The sequence below is a fragment of the Oncorhynchus masou genome, chromosome 19 (genome assembly GCF_036934945.1).
Source record: "Oncorhynchus masou masou isolate Uvic2021 chromosome 19, UVic_Omas_1.1, whole genome shotgun sequence".
Lineage (NCBI taxonomy): Eukaryota > Metazoa > Chordata > Actinopteri > Salmoniformes > Salmonidae > Oncorhynchus > Oncorhynchus masou.
The window spans coordinates 21,462,069-21,476,946 of NC_088230.1; the positions used below are offsets into that span (position 1 = coordinate 21,462,069).

Below are 14,878 nucleotides of genomic sequence, written 5' to 3' on the forward strand. Positions count from 1 at the left end.
GGAGAAATTGACACGCATCCCACTGACATTTGCCCTCCATGTAAATCTAAGTGCAATACGTGCTGCTCTGTTCTGGTCAAACTTTAATCTTCCTGTTGAAGTTGGAAGTTTACTTACACCTTACGCCAAATACATTTAAACTCAGTTTTTCACAATTCCTGACATTTAATCCAAAGAAAAATCCCCTGTTTTAGGTCAGTTAGGATCACCACTTTATATTAAGAATGTGAAATGTCAGAATAATAGTAGAGAGAATGATTTATTTCAGCTTTTATTTCTTTCATCACATTCCCACATCACATCACATTCCCAGCAGTACATCCACTCAATTAGTATTTGGCAGCATTGCCTTTAAATGGTTTAACTTGGGTCAAACGTTTCGGGTAGCCTTCCACAAGCTTCCCACAATAAGTTTGGTGAATTTTGGCCCATTCCTCCTGACAGAGCTGGTGTAACTGAGTCAGGTTTGCAGGCCTCCTTGCTCACACACACTTTTTCAGTTCTGCCCACACATTTTCTATAGGATTGAAGTCAGGGCTTTGTGATGGCCACTCCACACCTTGACTTTGTTGTCCTTAAGCCATTTTGCCACAACTTTGGAAGTATGCTTGGGGTCATTATCCATTTGGAAGACCCATTTGCGACCAAGCTTTAACTTCCTGACTGGTGTCTTGAGATTCAATATATCCACATAGTTTTTCTCCCTCATGATGCCATCTATTTTGTGAAGTGCACCAGTCCCTCCTGCAGCAAAGCACCCCCACAACATGATGCTGCCACCCCCATGCTTCACGGTTGGGATGGTGTACTTCGGCATGCAAGCCTCCCCCTTTTTCCTCCAAACATAAAGATGGTCATTATGGCCAAACAGTTCTATTTTTGTTTCATCAGACCAGAGGACATTTCTCCAAGATGTACAATATTGTCCCCATGTGCAGTTGCAAACCGTAGTCTGGCTTTTTAATGGCGGTTTTGGAGAAGTGGCTTCTTCCTTGCTGAGTGGCCTTTCAGGTTATGTCGTTATAGGACTCATTTTACTGTGGATATAGATACTTTTGTACCTGTTTCCTCCAGCATCTTCACAAGGTCCTTTGCTGTTGTTCTGGGATTGAGTTTCACTTTCGCGCCAAAGTACATTCATCTCTAGGAGACAGAACACGCCTCGTTCCTGAGCAGAATGACGGCTGTGTGGTCCCATGGTGTTTATATTTGCGTACTATTGTTTGTACAGATAAACGTGGTACCTTCAGGCGTTTGGAAATTGCTCCCAAGGATGAACCAGACTTGTGGAATTATGTAAAAAAAAAAAAAAAAAAAAATCTGAGGTCTTGGCTGATTTCTTTTGATTTTCCCATGATGTCAAACACAGAGGCACTGAGTTTGAAGGTCGGCCTTGAAATACACCCACAGGTGCACCTTCAATTGACTAAAATGATGTCAATTAGCCTATCAGAAGCTTCTAAGCCATGACATTTTCCAATCTGTTAAAAGGCACAGTCAACTTAGTGTATGTAAACTTCTGACCCACTACAATTGTGATACAGTGAAATAATCTGTCTGTAAACAATTGTTGGAAAAATGACTTGTCATGCACAAAGTAGATGTCCTAATCGACTTGCCAAAACTATAGTTTGTTAACAAGAAATGTATGGAATGGTTGAAAAGTGACTTTTAATGACTCCAACATAAGTGTATGTAAACTTCCGACTTCAACTGTGTGTCCTTCTTTACCATACATGACCACACAACTGGGCAGTAGTCCAGGTGTGACAAAAGGGCCTGTAGGACCTGTCTGGTTGATTTACAGTGCCTTCTAAAAGTATTCACACGCCTGGACTTTGTTGCAGCCTGAATTTAAAATGGATTAAATGTTGTTTTTTTGTCACTGGCCTGCACACAATAAGCTATATTGTTAAAGTGGAATTATGTTTTTCGAAATTTGTACAAATTAATACAAAATGAAAAGCTTTGAGTCAAAAAGTATTCAACCCCTTTGTTATTGCAAGCCTAAATAAGTTCAGGAGTGGAAATGTGCTTAACAAGTCACATAATGTGTTGCATGGACTCACTCTGTATGCAATAATACTGTTTAACATGATTTTTGAATGACTACCTCATCTCTGTACCCCACACATACAATTAGCTGAAAGGTCCCTCAGTCAAGCATTGAATTTCAAACAATTACAAAGACCAGGAGGTTTTCCAATGCCTAGCAAAGAAGGACACCGATTGGTAGATGGGAATATAAAAAAAGCAGACATTGAATATTCCTTTGAGCATGGTGAAGTAAGTTATTAGTTACAGTTTGCATGGTGTATCAATGCACCCAGTCACAACAAAGATACAGGCGTAATCTTCTCAGGGATTTCACCATGAAGCCAATGGTGACTTTAAAACAATTACAGAGTTTATTGACTGTGATAGGGGAAAACTGAATAGATCAACAGCATTGTAGGTAGTTACTTCACAAAACTAACCAAATTTACAGAGTGAAAAGAAGGAAGCCTGTACAGAATACAACTATTCCAAAACATGCGCATCCTTTGTGCATTAAAGCACTAAAGTAAAGCTGCAAAAAAAAATTGCAAAGAAATTAACGTTATGCACTGAATACAAAGTTACCCAGAAAGACTCACAGAAGTAATCGCTGCCGAAGGTGATTCTAACATGTATTGACTCAGGGGTGTGAACACTCGTGTAAATGATAATTCTGCATTTCATTCAGTAATTTGTATTTTTTATTTTAGCATTTTCCAATTAAGAACATTCAAAACAAAAATAAAAAGATATTAGACAATATAACAGTGACAATAATCTTACAATAACCTTATATATATATATATATATCATTATCATATGGTCGGTCACCTGCCGTAGGCTACATGGGAAACATTACGTGAGGATTATTTAGAGATACAATCAATGTTATGTGAGGGGAGATTCTCCATATAGTCAAAAGGTTGCCAAATTCTGTCAAGTGTCTAACTTATTCTTCAAGCAGTAAGTGATTTTCTCCAGTGGGACACAACTTTTTACTTCTGATAGCCACATTGCAACTGGCAGGGGGGAATCCGATTTCCATTTCAAGGCTATACATTTCTTGGCAATCGCTAGCAATATTTCTGTTAGCTTTATATTATGGCTTTGCCTAAGATTGGAATTAGTAAAGTTACCCAGTAGACAGACCTCAGGGACTAAAGGGAATGGAACCCCATGAATTGAGAATATGGTATTGCATACCCCCTGTGTAGTTTTGAACACTGCCAAGTGGATTGGGGGAATGTTCCTTCATCTGAGCCACATCTAAAACATCAGGGTTGAACTTGTGCAATCTAGATGGGGTGATGTAGAGCTGATGGAGGAAACTGGATTTCATTTTTAATAAATGTCTAAAAACATTACATTTACATTTAAGTCATTTAGCAGACGCTCTTATCCAGAGCGACTTACAAATTGGTGAATTCACCTTCTGACATCCATGGAACAGCCACTTTACAATAGTGCATCTAAGTCATTAAGGGAGGGGGGTGAGAAGGATTAATCCTATCCTAGGTATTCCTTGAAGAGGTGGGGTTTCAGGTGTCTCCGGAAGGTGGTGATTGACTCCGCTGTCCTGGCGTCGTGAGGGAGTTTGTTCCACCATTGGCAGAGCAGCGAACAGTTTTGACTGGGCTGAGCGGGAACTGTACTTCCTCAATGGTAGGGAGGCGAGCAGGCCAGAGGAGGATGAACGCAGTGCCCTTGCTTGGGTGTAGGGCCTGATCAGAGCCTGGAGGTACTGCGGTGCCGTTCCCCTCACAGCTCCGTAGGCAAGCACCATGGTCTTGTAGCGGAATCAATGGAAGCCAGTGGAGAGAGCGGAGGAGCGGGGTGATGGAGAGAACTTGGGAAGGTTGAACACCAGACGGGCTGCGGCGTTCTGGATGAGTTGTAGGGGTTTAATGGCACAGGCAGGGAGCCCAGCCAACAGCGAGTTGCAGTAATAGATGACCAGTGCCTGGATTAGGACCTGCGCCGCTTCCTGGGTGAGGCAGGGTCGTACTCTGCGGATGTTGTAGAGCATGAAACAGGAACGGGCCACCGCCATGATGTTGGTTGAGAACGACAGGGTGTTGTCCAGGATCACGCCAAGGTTCTTAGCGCTCTGGGAGGAGGACACAATGGAGTTGTCAACCGTGATGGCGAGATCATGGAACGGGCAGTCCTTCTTGCCGAGGTTCAGCTGAGGTGGTGATCCGTCATCCACACTGATATGTCTGCCAGACATGCAGAGATGCATTACCGCCACCTGGTCATCAGAAGGGGGAAAGGAGAAGATTAATTGTGTGTCGTCTGCATAGCAATGATAGGAGAGACCATGTGAGGTTATGACAGAGCCAAGTGACTTGGGTATAGCGAGAATAGGAGAGGGCCTAGAACAGAGCCCTGGGGGACACCAGTGGTGAGAGCGCGTGGCGAGGAGACAGATTCTCGCCAACCTGGTAGGTTGTCAGGTTCCAAGCGTGGGCCGCGCCGGAGATGCCCAACTCGGAGAGGGTGGAGAGGAGGATCTGATGGTTCACAGTATCGAAGGCAGCCGATAGGTCTAGAAGGATGAGAGCAGAGGAGAGAGAGTTAGCTTTAGCAGTGCGGAGCGCCTCCGTGATGCAGAGAAGAGCAGTCTCAGTTGAATGACTAGTCTTGAAACCTGACTGATTTGGATCAAGAAGGTCATTCTGAGAGAGATAGAGGGAGAGCACGTTCAAGAGTTTTGGAGAGAAAAGAAAGAAGGGATACTGGTCTGTAGTTGTTGACATCGGAGGGATCGAGTGTAGGTTTCTTCAGAAGGGGTGCAACTCTCGCTCTCTTGAAGACGGAAGGGACGTAGCCAGCGGTCAGGGATGAGTTGATGAGCGAGGTGAGGTAAGGGAGAAGGTCCCCGGAAATGGTCTGGAGGAGAGAGGAGGGGATAAGCGGGCAGGTTGTTTCACAAGAAGCGAGATTTCATCTGGAGAGAGAGGGGAGAAAGAGGTCAGAGCACAGGGTAGGGCAGTGTGAGCAGAACCAGCGTGTCGTTTGACTTAGCAAACGAGGATCGGATGTCGTCGACCTTCTTTTCAAAATGGTTGACGAAGTCATCTGCAGAGAGGGAGGAGGGGGGGGAGGGGGAGGAGGATTCAGAAGGGAGGAGAAGGTGGCAAAGAGCTTCCTAGGGTTAGAGGCAGATGCTTGGAATTTAGAGTGGTAGAAAGTGGCTTTAGCAGCAGAGACAGAGGAGGAAAATGTAGAGAGGAGGGAGTGAAAGGATGCCAGGTCCGCAGGGAGGCGGGTTTTCCTCCATTTCGGCTGCCCGGAGCTCTGTTCTGTGAGCTCATTAATGAGTCATCGAGCCACGGAGCGGGAGGGGAGGACCGAGCCGGCCTGGAGGATAGGGGACATAGAGAGTCAAAGGATGCAGAAAGGGAAGAGAGGAGGGTTGAGGAGGCAGAGTCAGGAGAAAGGTTGGAGAAGGTATGAGCAGAGGGAAGAGATGAAAGGATGGAAGAGGAAAGAGAAGCGGGAGAGAGCGAAGGTTGCGCGATACCATCCGAGTAGGGGCAGTGTGGGAAGTGTTGGATGAGAGCGAGAGGGAAAAGGATACAAGGTAGTGGTCGGAGACTTGGAGGGGAGTTGCAGTGAGGTTAGTGGAAGAACAGCATCTAGTAAAGATGAGGTCGACATTGCCTGCCTTGTGAGTAGGGGGGAAGGTGAGAGGGTGAGGTCAAAAGAGGAGAGGAGTGGAAAGAAGGAGGCAGAGAGGAATGAGTCAAAGGTAGACGTGGGGATTAAAGTCGCCCAGGACTGTGAGATGAGCCGTCCTCAGGAAAGGAGCTTATCAAGGCATCAAGCTCATTGATGAACTCTCCGAGGGAACCTGGAGGGCGATAAATGATAAGAATGTTAAGCTTGAAAGGGCTGGTAACTGTGACAGCATGGAATTCAAAGGAGGCGATAGATAGATGGGTAAGGAGGAGAGAGAGAATGACCACTTGGGAGAGATGAGATGGGTGACCAGAAGCTCTCGGGGTGGGAACACGTGGGTGGACGAAGAGAGAATAGGAGACCATCCATGTTTGGGAAAAAGATGAGGACTAGGCTGTCGTCAGTGCCAGGAACTGGACTGGAGGGAGGCATAGGCTGAGATGAACTCTGCCTTGTTGGCCGCAGATCGGCAGTTCCAGAGGCTACCGGAGACCAGGAACTCCACGTGGGTCGTGCGCGCTGGGACCACCAGATTAGGTGGCCGCGGCCACGCGGTGTGGATGGTCTGTGCAGAGAGGAGAGAACAGGGATAGATAGACACATAGTTAACAGGGTACAGAAGAGGCTACGCTAATGCAAAGGAGATTGGAATGGCAAGTGGACTACACGTCTCGAATGTTCAGAAAGTTAAGCTTACGTAGCAAGAATCTTATTGACTAAAATGATTGAAATGAAACAGTACTGCTGGAGTAGGCTAGCTGGTAGTGGCTGCGATGTTGACACTACACTAATCAAGTCGTTCCGTCGAGTGTAATAGTTTCTACAGTGCTGCTATTCGGGGGCTAGCTGGCTAGCTAGCAAGGTTGATTGCGTTCCGTTACTTAAAAGAACGACATGTTTACACTTTATCTTTATGGGGTATTGTGTGTGGATGGGTGAGGGGAAAAATGTATAAAAATGTATATTTAATCCATTTTGAATTCTGTCTGTAACACAACAAAATGTGGAATAAATCTAGGGGTATGAATACTTTCTGAAGGCACTGTAGATGTCATGGACAGACCTCTTAGATTTCAATAGAATTTTGATTAATCACATGACAATGCTTTTGAGATACGAAGACATTATTATAAATGAAATTAAACTGTTCCATGAAAATGTGCATATGAAAACCATAACTGGCATGCAGATCAGTAGAAATGGTCAAATAAATTGGCATTCCACATGAGAAAGGTTGCAGACTGCAATTGTAGCCTATTACCGGCAGGAAATTAAAGGCAGAATCTTTGAAAGTCAGCAGGAGTTTGAGGAGGATGCTCGGGTGAGGTTGTTTTTTAGTTTTTCTTTTTCTGTTTTGGAATATTTTTTTCATCTGTACAGGATTGCTTTCTCAGTTTCCTCCTATCACAGCCATTAAAGTCATTATTTTACTCCTGAACTTATTTAGGCTTGCCATAACAAAGGGGTTGAATACTTATTGACTCGAGACATTTCAGGTCTACATTTTTTATGTAATTTGTCAAAACATAATTCCACTTTGACATTATGGGGTATTTATTGTGTAGGCCAGTGACAAAATCTTGGCTGTAACACAACAAAATGTGGAAAAATTCAAGGGTGGTGAATACTTTCTGAAGGCTGTTTATTGTAAAAAAAAAACTGTCCTCTCGGTGCATCTAATCAAACTAGATTACATTATATATTTGCTATGCTTAATCTATGCTTAATGGGATACGAGCTGGAGATGAATTGGACAGGAAAGGACTTGTATAAACTGGAGACAGTTTGCAGCTGGGGTTTGTGTTATCTGACTTTCATCATCGCTATGCAAACAAGGCTGATTTCTGTGATAATTTTACTGTTTTAACAAGTTTTGTTTAGCTAATAAAATGAAAACATTACTTCAAACTACTTTTGGGTACCTTGTTGACAATTATAACATGAAATCCATGTCTTTAAATGTTACGGTTTGTAAATTTGACAGATGAGTGCAGTGTTCCAAACATTTCGCTACACCCGCAATAACATCTGCTAAATATGTGTATGTGACCAATACATTTGATTTGAAATGGCAAAGAAAATGTGTAATCTGCTTGACACTTTAAAGTTACTTTAACTTACAGAACACAAAGTCAGCTCATTTCCACTCCATTCCTATGCAAATCCGTTTGATTCATACGCTGGCTTGTCTGGCTGTCATGTTTTTATATTACCTGCCCAGTCTCTCATCTACACTGAAATAATATCATTTCAGTAGTCCTCTCTTATGTTATATTTTTTCAATCTCACATAACACATTAATATACCCTTGTGGTTGAATATACATGTCTAGTAGGTCCTAGGACACAACAATGAATAATGTGGAGCAAATAAATACAATCAAAGGATAACTTACAATAATGAACACCTTGTGAAACAGCTGTGAAAACCAACCTGGCAATATTTAAGATTTTAATACATAAGGTGTGTAATTTAATTTATTTTCATTAAATTTTTTTCTACACTCACATGGCAATCAGACTAAAATTCTGGTGTGTTGAATATAGAGCAGGTGGTTGTTGTGTGGGTGGGAGGTTCTGCCTGTCACCTGTTCTCAACAGGCAGCCAGTCTCAGAAGGGGGATTTGAAGAGGGAGACCTCAGTGTTTATATACGTATGTCACATGATATGCCCACTATGATAGAGCATAAACTTTCTTGGCAGATGACAACATGACAATAACAGTAGCTGTAGATGATATAATGAAAAGTTGGAGGGTGTGATTTGGTAATGGAGGACATCCATGTCCAGGTGTTGGGCAGAACCCCTGGGTCCTGGAGAACAGCAGCAGAGTTAAAGAGAACAGGGTAGAAGACAGACGTAAACAAGTAAACACAGGTTTACGGTGAGAAGATTTGATTTGATTAGTGCAGTGTTATAAATGGGAGATATGTACTTTTCAACACTTAAGGAAGGTATAGCCTACCTCAAGCTTCCGACCAAGAAGACCAGAGAATCAGACTGATCCAAACTCACTGCTTCTGGTGGATGGGATACCTCCTGGGTGGCTCAGACAGTTGATGGTCCTAAAGTAACTTGGAGAGGTAAAATGAAGAGGTACATTTTTACAAGCTCAGCATAACTATCATTTCTTGCCTTCTCAAATGGCAACCAAAGCTTAACTAACTTTATCTATTGGGCTTCACTAAAGTGTAGGGCGTCATAAAATATATCAGTGTTAGGAAAACTAAAACTAGCTTCAGGTTATTTTGTGTGCAAATGCAAATAGTTATGATATTTTGTAGATTCACTTTAACAGATGGTGACCTCAGCAAGGAGCGAAAGAGCAGCGAGGTTTCCCAGGTCTGGCCTTCCTTTTGTCCTTCTTCCAAACCAAGTAATTTGCCCGGATGTCGTAGCACTTAGTCCCCTTCTTGATTCTGCTCCGGTTGTTCTCCTTCGGATTCTCCTGCGCCTTGTCGATGTTGTCTCAACTTGATTGATAACAGGAATAAATGCAATTATAATTCATATTACAAATACATTTCTTACATATCTCGTGGAGGTCCAGAAAATAAATTAACAGCAGACAATCATTTTTACCTGGTCTAAAACCTCCACATCCTTCTCAGTCTGTGCCTGAAGGTAGTACTCGAAGGCCTTCTGATCTGGTTCGACAACTTCCACCACATCAGGTGGGGTTTCAGTGATCTGAAAGTATGTTATGCAAAAATAGCAATAGACAAACAACAACACTAAGTCGATCACACATTTGAAAGACTACAGTATATACAATAATTGTATATACAATGGCATTGTTTACCTCAGTCAACAGCTGTGGCTCCTGTTCGTACTCGGTGAAGACCTGCTGTTGTGTGCAAAGAGAATTACCTTCAGGTTGTTCTCCCACCCTTCCTGGTACCAATCAAAGGACTTGCCCATTGCAATATCGAGGGTCTGGTTGGTCCAATCACCAAACCTGGAGGAGAGGGTAGGAAAGCGATTGACAATGTAAGATATTAAAATGTCTGATTATGTACCATGGAAAAATAAATTGTAAAAAAATAAATTAAACAAACCATTGGTGACAGAATATAACCTAATAACATCCATACCTTGTTCTAGCGTTCATGAGCTCGTTCACTCAAGATGTCCTCAGGAGAACCGTAGGTGTTGACTCACCAGTCTGGTCCTTGATGGGTATCATACAAAACTAAAATCTACATTTGGTTCCAAGCACCCTTTTTAAATGGGTTACAGAAGGGAATTTAGAGTTAAGCACATACTCTTCCTTTACTGACCTTAATGGGTTTTGCCTCCACCCACTTGGTAAAGTGATGGGTCGCCGTCAGACACCAGCTGTTGCCATTCCTGGATTTAGTGAATGGTCCGATGAGGTCCACCCCTAACACTTAGTGTTAGAGAAGATGACTTTATTCTTACCCGTATCTGTCATACAGTATTGTAACGGATTTCCTCCTCTTCGTCTGAGGAGGAGTAAGGATCAGACCAAAACGCAGCGTGGTAAGTGTAAATATTGATAAAATAATAAACGTGAAATATACAAAACCTAAACAGTACCGTGTGGCCCAAACACTCAAACAGAAACAAACACCCACAAACCAAAAGTGAAACCCAGGCTACCTAAGTATGATTCTCAATCAGAGACAACTAACGACACCTGCCTCTGATTGTGAACCATGCTAGGCCGAACACAAAAACCAACATAGAAAAACAGACTGCCCACCCCAACTCACGCCCTGACCATACTAAAACAAAGAATAAAATAACAGAACTATGGTCAGAACGTGACAAGTATGCAGATTTTTATATTTGTAAGGATATTGACACACACACATATATAATATTGAACTCTGCTGTGGTCAAATAAAGCAACCATTACAAAGCAACTTATCATTTTAAAATTGGAATTGGGACACTTACCGATCATGTGCCATGTTGAAACAACTTTGATAGGCTTCAACACCGGCGCCACAGTCTTTGCCCTGGCAGGCGAGACAGGGTACTGACCTTTTAAGTAAAAAGTGACAAATTGAAACATTGTATGCTCTTTGAGATGACATTGATTGAAATCATAATAATTTCAGACATAATAGTATCACGTTTCAGGTATGACCCAGATGCAGACAGTGTCGAAGAAACAAAACAGTTTATTTCTAATACAGGAGCAGGCAAACGACATGTCAAAGGCAGGCAGGGGTAAAGGGTCCAGAACGGCAGGCAGTTTCAGGGTCAGGGCAGGCAGGGGTCAATTATACAGTGAGGTGGGCCAAGGTATGAAATGGCAGGCAGGCTCAAGGCAGGCTGAAGGGTCAAAAGGAGGGGTCAAAAGGACTAGGATACAGGAGCAAGAAACAGACGGGCGCAAGGGAACAAACAATGGTAGGTTTCACAAGCAAAACGAACAGGCAACAGACAAACGGAGAACATAGGTATAAATACACTAGGGATGATGGGGAAGATGGGCGACACCTGGAGGGGGGTGGAAACAAGCACAAAGACAGGTGAAACATATCAGGGTGTGACAAGCAGAATGTGATTGATAAACAAAAGGTTATTTAACTTGCCCAGCTGTCCACCTCCTTGACAATTCCCCATCAGAAGAAGTGCATGTTGATATTGGCAGTCGTGCTTCACTCCAAAATGACCAGCATGGATCTCGGTCAGCACGGCCTCCTTCTCAATAGTAAAAATCACCCTCCAATGTGGCTGACCATCCTTCCCCTGTAGGTACCTATGATTGCCTAACAAGTTGTAAGAGAAGAGTTGGTGAAATACTTAAGTCTAAGTACATAGGCCATCATTGTAAATAATAATTTGTTCTTAACTGACTTGCCTAGTTAAATCAAATAAATTTGAACTGCTGTCTTTCTCTCTCTCTCAATCTCTCTCTCTGTCTTCTACTCTCTTCCCACCTCTCTCCCTCTCTCTCACTTTCATCCTTTAACAAAAAATGTTCTTCCCCCTCCCATCTCTCTCTGTCTAGTGAAGACACCAAGTTAAGGACATTTGGAATTACCATACTTGCTTACACCTATCCATTTGATTGATCAGGTTTAACTTATAGCTCGATACCTCAATATGACAGACATACAACTACATCAGTGGAGGCTGCTGAGGGGATGGCTGGAATGGAGTCAATTGAATGGTATCCACCACATGGAAACCACGTGTATGATACCATTCCATACATTATGAGCCATCCTCCCCTCAGCAGCCTCCACTGAACTATATGTATAACTAGCAACATGTACTGTAGATTACCAACTAGCTAGATGAAAAATGGTTGTACAAAGTTATATCCGTCCAGATATCTAATAGAAGTTAACTGCTTAACGTTACCCTGAATTGTGAATTTCTCTGAATGTTGCACCTCTTGTTGAGATCAGTGGTGCTTTCATAGTGCTTCGCCTGGTTGGAAAGTGCGCGAGCATTGCAAAATAAATGTAGAAATCTATGTTATTCAATTATTGCACCCACACTGCTCGCGCGTGTCAACGAGCGTCTGCGTTGCCAAGGACTAAAATAAAAGTCCTTTATATTTCTGACGTAGATCGAGCTGCAAGTCCTGCCTCTCCCATCTCCTCATTAGTTTATAGAAGCAGGTACCCACGTACCATCTCATCATTGGTTATACCCACGTGGGTGATTGAAAGACGAACTGTGTTGCCGTTCTTCGTGGTAATACTATGAAAGTTTAGATGCCAATCACCACATAAGTTCAAAGAAGAAAAAGCCTGGAAGGAGGAGAGATGACTAGAAACGATTCGGTTGACCGTTTTATGTGTGGATTAATTGTCGGAGTAGAGGACCTTGTATGTTTCAGGTAAAATAACAACTTAATGTTTATATCCCAGGACAAATTAACGAGCAACAGCAAGCTAGCTAAATATGACAAATTAGCTAACAAGTGCAAGCTAACTAGCTAACTTGCCTTTTAATGCTTTTCGACCTGTCCCCAAATGAATGTAATTGGTTCAGAGTTTGTTATGACATTTTAACCTGCGTGTCGTAATCGCGTTTGGTGTAGGGGGACAAAATAAATGTATGCAAGATGGCACACGCTGGCAGCCGGTTTGGGTTCCGTGTAAGACGTTGAGTCTTACACGGAGGGAGTAGTGTAACAAAGACGCGCTCTTTGAACGCGCTCTTTGAAAGGAGGGAGTAGTGTAACAACCCTGGGTTTATAAGCGCGGATATTGACTATGCTCAAGCATGCTTTTGCGGCACAGTTGATAGCGTGCTGGACTTCGGGCTAGAAGGTCAATGTTTCGAGACCTGCTCCCTTCCTGTTTCATTACAATACAAACAGAAAGCTACAATAACAGTTACAGTAACTAGTTAGCTAGCTAACGTTACCTAAATTAAACTGTCTGGTTGGCTAGCTAGTTAGCTGACTAGGCAGTAAGTAGCTAACAGCTTCAATCTAAAAATACTTAAATGATTTATTCCTATTTAACAATATTTACTTATATATGGTAAAGAGTGTTATTTTTCCAGTCTTTTCGGTCCTCTGAAGCAGCAGGTAGTCACTGTCAAAAACACAGTCCTTGGAGAGTAATTCTATGGTAATAATTTTGCTCAGACTGAGCGAGCGTTCATTAGTTAAATAGTACTAGAACTGCCCGCGTCCTCTTTCCTTTGCAGCTGCTACCCGGTAAAATAGAGCCAAGCAACCAGCATAGCAACGGACGCTTCGGTTCATTATGTAATCCGGTCGGAAGTTTGCAAGTTCAGAGTCAAATACTTTGTCAGGATAGGCAACCGAAATTAATAATTAATGTATGTGTGTTATTGTAACAACAGACACCCTCGACCTTCTAGCCCGAAGTCCAGCATGCTATCGACTGTGCAGCTGGAGCATGCTTTTGCGGCACAGTCGATAGTGCGCTGGACTTCAGGCTAGAAGGTCGAGGGTTCGAGACCTGCTCCCTGCCTGTTTCATTACATTGGTTTCAGAAGTGATCGGACCTTGCATCCACGACAGTGCGTGTTCTTGGCCGGTGAGCGCGTTCCTATAACAGGCTGACTGCACCGCTCGCGCACCCACACTGCTCCCACACTGCTCGCGCATGCCAAGAGTGTGCAAAGCTGTCATCAAGGCAAAGGATGGCTACTTTGAAGAATCTAAAATATATTTTGAACAGTTTTTTTGGTTAATACATGATTCCATATGTGTTGTTTCATAGTTTTGATGTCTTCACTATTATTCTACAAGATAGAACAGGCAAGAGTCAAAACCAGGAGGATGAGAAAATGAGAGACTGTGGAAAAACAGGAGCTGAGATAAAAACGCTGGTTGACTTGAACAAACAAGACGAACTGGCACAGACAGACAGAAAACACAGGTATAAATACCCAGAGGATAAGTGGGGAAGATGGGGGACACCTGGAGGGGGGTGGAGAAAAGGACAAGTGAAACAGATCAGGGTGTGACATTGTCAGTAGTTATAATATACGTAATTATAAATATAAAAAACATATTATTTCCGAGCAAGTTGCTCACTGTTAGATAGTGTGGCTACTTTTCCAAGAGGCACCTCTGCCAAATTGCTCCCGTTCTTTGTTGTGTAAGGCCATAGACAGAGTCTGGCTGTAATAGGGAGCAGCGGTAAGCATGACCATGCACAGAATGAATAGTGATGGTTGAGTGCTTTACTGGAAGGGAGACTACAACAGGAGCAGCTGCCTACCCCGGCTCTGCAGCCAACAGCCCAACAGTTCTGTTGTCTCACTCACTTGTAACTAAAGTTATTAGAGTAACAGATCAGTAATATGAATAAATGAATAACCCTCTCATAACCAACACTGATTTTTGATCAAGCCACCAGTTTATTCTGAGCTGCGCTGAAAAACAAAACATCGACAACAAACGCATAGCCTAACCAACAGTGCTTAAACTGCAACAGCTTTGACCTCATAGTGCTTTTACAACCCACCATCCCATCCACTAGTCCACAGGTTTCCTCCTAACCTTTGGCTCTGACCACCTCCTACTGTAAGTGTAAGGGTAAGCAGCAGCAGCGCCTCTACTCTATTATTCCTGACTTGTGAAATGAATTGTTGCTCAGCTCCTCTCCGCCGGCAGCTAGGTAGCTTTTCACTGTCCTTCATCCCTGCTCCCAATGAGGCTTCCTGGCCCCCTCGTCCCCACTCA

General features: G+C 43.1%; 1 protein-coding gene across 1 annotated transcript in view; it reads left to right on the forward strand.

The window, feature by feature from the left end:
* The window catches only part of LOC135505997 (solute carrier family 35 member F1-like), a 155,078-nt gene that overhangs the window by 56,578 nt on the left and 83,622 nt on the right, over positions 1-14,878 (forward strand). The window lies entirely within an intron of this gene.